The sequence below is a fragment of the Erigeron canadensis genome, chromosome 1 (assembly GCF_010389155.1).
Source record: "Erigeron canadensis isolate Cc75 chromosome 1, C_canadensis_v1, whole genome shotgun sequence".
Classification (NCBI taxonomy): Eukaryota; Viridiplantae; Streptophyta; class Magnoliopsida; order Asterales; family Asteraceae; genus Erigeron; species Erigeron canadensis.
Window position 1 is genome coordinate 16,007,019 of NC_057761.1, and position 6,032 is coordinate 16,013,050.

Sequence of the window (6,032 nt, forward strand, 5' to 3'; positions counted from 1 at the left end):
GAAACTCATGCAAAATTAATTGTGATTTTACTGGATATATAGAGATATATTTTGCAAAGCATGATGATCCAATAATTAGGATTAATTTTTAGATAATTGTGTGACTATATGAATTTTTCGTGTGATTTTTTTGATTTGCGACAGTTTACTAAAAAATTCATATCTTTTAATCGGTAATGAGTTGGAAATTGAAATTTAAACTGTTGATTGTCGACACATAGGGCTACAACTTTGTAGTTCTGGTCGAAAGCTGAATCGGACGAGAAACAGGCTTAAACTGGTCGTGAAGCTACTAGAAATTTTCAGTCAGCATGTTTTTATGTATTGATGTGCTAAGTGTTTGTTATTTTGTTTAAAGGCTTACGCAATCAAGGTAACTTGATGCATGTGGTCCTCTTCTTCGGAAGGGGGAGCCCGGTTTAAACATATGCATGAACCATAGTGACCATGTTTAGCTGGCCTACCTTAACTTGTTACATGATTAAGTAGTTCGGAAATTAGTAAGTTTATTAATTTTTGTATTGTTTATAAGTTGTATAAAGGTGGTGCAAAAATTGGGTTTGAAAATAAACTTGACTAAGAACTATCGAAATAGAGATTTCATTACTAAAATTGGAGTCTTACAACCTTGAGATACACTGGCTCACCCATTTGAACAAACTCTAAGAGAGGTATAAGTCGGAGTGCGCTAGCCTTCTAAAAGGGCGGGTTTTTAATTGTGTTCATCACAAACCTTTGCCCCTGCGCTTCTTTGTGCATTCAAATGGAGCTACCGAGCTCTCTTGTATTGTTGAGACTATAAAAATGATTTTATTAAATATTATGTTTCGAAGATTATGCATGAGTCTTCAAACATAAACTTTTGATTCATATCAAATGCATTACCCATTTAAAGTTAAGTCAATGCCACCCACTTTGCTAAGAACACTTGCCAGTGCTTTTTGCTCTACGTGAGACATAGGTGAATTGTATCTCTTCAAGGTAGATTACCACTCGTTGTGTGACAGCGGTGGACTATCTACATGTTCTTAATTGGGCGACTTAAAACAAGTTAAGAGGTGAGACCTTAGCCCGTGACATAAGATGGGACGAAACATGTTTACAAAACACTTAACACCCCTTTACAGTGTTGTAAGTCCCATAATTCTAGGAGTTGCATGAATGCAATTATCGATTCTCGATTACCTTTTGAATACCGTCATTTCTAGCAGATCAACTAATGAAATGATTGTATGTCAAGTTGGATCCTAGCCTTAATGAAAGTAATTTGTTAGATGAATTTAACAAGGGTAAATTACATTTCTTAAGGATTAATTATCGAAAATACCGATAATTGAACTTTTGTCTGTTTTGAAGATGGCAACAAGAAATCCTTTTCAAAACATACACCATCGGCTTTCAGGTCGATGCTAGAAAGGGTAAGACTTTCTGAAACCAAAATTCAATGACTGGTTTCAAGTTATTGATGAACAGACACCGTTGTTCCGGGAGCGAATGCTTCAACTGAAGAGTTGGATGCATACAATGCTCGGTACAATAGACATAATGAGGTTGCTTATTTGATGTTGGGAAGCATGAATGCCGACCTTCGAAAGCAATTTGAAAATTATTTTCCTCGTGATATGATTAACGAGCTCAAGTCTTTGTACGAATAGCAAGCCGGAGTGGAGTTGTTCGACCTAGTTGATCAATTTCATGACTTGTGACACGAGCATGGAACATCGGTTAGTCCTTAAATACTCTAGTTGAAGAGGTACTCATGGGCAATTGGAAAGGTTATACTATGCTTATCATCTGCATATTACTATTGACATGAACCTAAAAAAAAGGGACTTTTTTAGGAGTTCGTGCGCAATTATAATATGCATAGCATGAGTAAAACCACAACTAAACTTCATGTCATGTTAATTGAGTATGAGAAAGAGCTTCCAAGGAAATCTGCTACATCCCAAGGGGGGAAAGGTCCAGAAAGCAAAACAACCGTAAGCTAAGGGCAAGAATTTTGGTAAGAGAAAACAAGTTGTGTCTGTCTCAAAAACCTTAAAAGACCCTTTTGGCAAAAGGAGCATACAACTAAATTATCTAGCTGAGTTGAATGCGAAGAAGAAGCAAGCTGGTTCGACCAGTGCTTCAAAATTGAATTATATGCGTTGTTATACAAATAATAATTCAATAGCAAAGAGTCAAGTTTAACTTGGACTCTAATTATCTTTGACATAGTCATCTTGTTTAATTTTGTCAAGAAAGACATTTAAAGACTTCAAAGGGACGGTGTCTTACAATCAAATGATGAATCATTTGATAAATGCATGGTTTTGATATTATCATTAGCAAGAAATACATTGGAAATCTTCATTATGAAGAGATCTTACAATCAAATGATGAATCATTTGATAAAATGCGTGTTTTTGGGATTGTCGTTAGCAATAAACACATTGGAAATCTTCATAATGAAGGGATCTTGAAATCAAATGATGAATCATTTGATAAATGTGTTGTTGTTAGCAAGAAATGCATACTTCAAATTGAAGGGATCTTAAAACAAATTGATGAATCATTTGACAAGAGATCGTTAAATCAATTGATTAATCATTTGACAAATGCATGTCTTGTGTTTTTGGCAAGATGACAAGAATACCTTTTCCGCATAAAACCGGAGAGGGCTAAGGAATTACTTGGACTAATACATTCGGGTATATGTAGCTCATTTAAGCATGTGTCAAGGAAAGGCTAGCTACTTCATCATTTTTATGAATGATTTCAGTCATTATGGTTATGTTTATTTGCTTAAACATAAACATGAAGTCTTCGAAATATTCAACGAATTTAAAAGTGAAGTAGAAAATCAACTCAATAGAACCATCAAGATTTTTCGTTCGGATCGAGATGAAGAATACTTAAGCCAAAAGTTTAAGGATCATTTACAAGCTTGTGGATTTATCCTAGAGCTTACTCCTATATAAGAGTATATGTGAAAGGAGAAATCGAACCTTGTTGAACATGGTGAGATAAATGATGAACGTTAAGACTCTCCCATTTCATTTTCGGATTATGCTCTAGAGATTGCTGCATGCATTCTCAATATGGTTCCAACTAAGAAGGTTGACAAAACACCGCATGAATGTGGTGTTAAGTGCATCTTTGTAGGATACCCAAAGGAAACAATGGGTTACTACTTCTACTTTCCTACCGGAAACACTGTCAAAGTATTTTGATTTGTTGAGTTCCTTGAAAGGAAACTAATATCTCAAGAAGACAGTGGGAGGATTGTTGAACTTGATGAGGCTCAAGAAGATGCGTCAAACTTCTGAAAGCACTAGAAATCTTCAACTTAGGTGGGGAAATGTTCAATGAGATTCATCTCTAGATGAACTTTAAGTTGAAGATGAAGCGATTCCAATTTGTAAGTCCTCAAGGACAATACATGCTCGTGAAAGATTAAATCTTATGATTGAATCTGAAGAACATGTAGTGGGAGATTTGAATGAACCTCCTAATTTCAATGTTGCATTATCAGATCCGGAATCTGACAAATGGCTTGAAGCTGCGAATGTGAAAATGAAATCCATGAAAGATAATCAAGTCTGGAGCTTGGTTAATCTTCCACCAAATGGTAGAACCGTTGGGTGTAAATGGATCTTCAAGAAGAAGACCGACATGGATGGAAATGTACACACTTGTAAAGCTCGTCTTGTGGCGAAAGGTTATACTCAACTTTTTGGAGTTGAGTATGAGGAAACCTTTTCTCCCGTTGCAGACATTAGAGCTATTAGGATCATCTTAGCCTTAGCAGCATATTATGACTTTAAATGGATGTCAAAACCGCTTTCTTGAATGGTTTTCTAGACGAGGAAGTCTATATGGTACAACCAGAAGGTTTTGTCGATCCAAAACATCCCAACAAAGTGTTTAAACTTCAAAGGTCCATTTATGGATTGAAGCAAGCATCAAGGAGTTGGAATAAAAGGTTTGATGAGGAGATCAAAAAGTTTGATTTTGTTCAGAATCCTGATGAGCCATGTGTATATCGCAAAGCTAGTGGGAGTAATGTTACTTGGGTTAAAGTAGCATTCATTATTGAAATCAAGGTCTATAGAGATAGAAGTAAACGGTTGATTGGATTAAGTCAAAGTGCTTACATAGTTAAGATCTTGAGGAGATTCAAGATGAAAATTTCTAAACGCGGGAGTTTGCCTATGCAAGAAGGACTTAATTTATCTAGTGTATGAAAAGAATTCCTTATGCTTCGGCAGTGGGTTCTATCATGTATACGGTAAGATGCACTAGACCTGAAGTTGTGTTCGCTCAAAATATTGTTAGCCGATATCAGCAAAATCCCGAAGTGGATCAGTGAACTGCTGTGAAAAATATTCTTAAGTACATGCGGGCTACTAAAGAATGATTCTTGGTGTATGGTTGAAATCCTGATCAAAATTCAAATGTTAATAGAATTTGTGATGTTGGATTTCATGACTGATGAAGATGTTTCAAGAATATCAGTCGGGATACGTCTTCATTTTAAATGAAGACACGATGGAATGCTTTAAGCTAAAAGCAAACCACAGTTGTTATGTATGTGACAGAGTCTGAGTATATTGTCTTCTTAGAGAAGACGACATGAAGGTTGTCTGGATTAAAAAGTTTATTTTTGGATTTTAACATGATAATCCTCAAATAGCACACCTATGGATTTGTACTGTGATAATTCACGAGCAATTATCATTGCCAATGAACCTGGGGTTCAAAAAGGTGCCAGACATTACCTAAGAATATATCACTACGTTCGTAAGCAAAATATATTGCGTGAAATCAAATTACTCAAAGTTCACACAGATTATAACTTAGTGGATCTTTTTACAAAGACATTGTCATAAGGAAAGATCAATAAGCATGCTGAGGGCATGGGTCTTAGATATTGCTAAGTTATATCATATAAATCTGTGATTGGTATTTGGATAATGGGATGTTAAACAATTATTATTTTCAATAAATGAATTTTTATACGCGGTATAAATGGTTTCATTTTTATAATAGTTATGTCTTATATTTGCATGTTTAAATCCATGAATATTAGTTGAATATTCTAAACGTCTATTGTCGATTAATTATATGGGAATATATTAAAGTAAGACAATTGTGAGAGATTGGTGAAAATATTTAAGGGAATATTTTGAAGATAGTAGATCGTACCAAACTCACATAATATTCAAAAGGTGAATATTGGACTTACCCCACATAACGAATTATTATTTTATGGATTGGCGTCATTAAATGAAATTTGTGAATGGTTACGTTATTTATCCTTTGACTTGAGATACAAGTGAGTTATGTATGTGTGGATTGCATTTCTTGATATAGTTCCTAATTGTACTGAACAAGGTATTAATAAAGGGCTATTTTCAGAAATGTTAAGAAACGACATGGCCAGACACTTGTAGTCAATACAGGATTTGTTCCTTCAATTTGCAACTGAAGTACGATACCATTTGGCGCTTTATTAATTAATTAAGATATTTGTATGGCCATACCCAGATGAACTCAAAAGGTGGTCTTGACTAATTTGGTAATCTTGATTAATTGTAGAAATGAGAAACATAATCGTTAAGTTATGAAATGACATTGATCCATATTCATAATTAACAAGGGTATCTGAACAAAGGGATATTAAAGACTAAATCGTTTCAAATTGACAATTTAAGAAACTGTTCTTAAGTATTTCCGGGAGCATTGACATGTTGCTAGACGCTAATCAATGTTATTGCTTTTATAAATAACATGCTCAAGTGGGAGCTGTTGGAGTGTGATCATGTTAAATAATAAGCGCATGTCTGAAAATAATTTAAGCCTACGGGGTCACACGAAATGACACGGTAACTTTATATTATTAATTAGTATATTAAAGTAATATATTAATTAATTTAATCACAAAATGATTAATAAACTAAACTATAAGATAAATATGTTTATTAATTAAAAGGAAAAAGACTTAAGTGATAATTAGAGTTGGGCTCTAATTAATGGTGAAAGGGGCC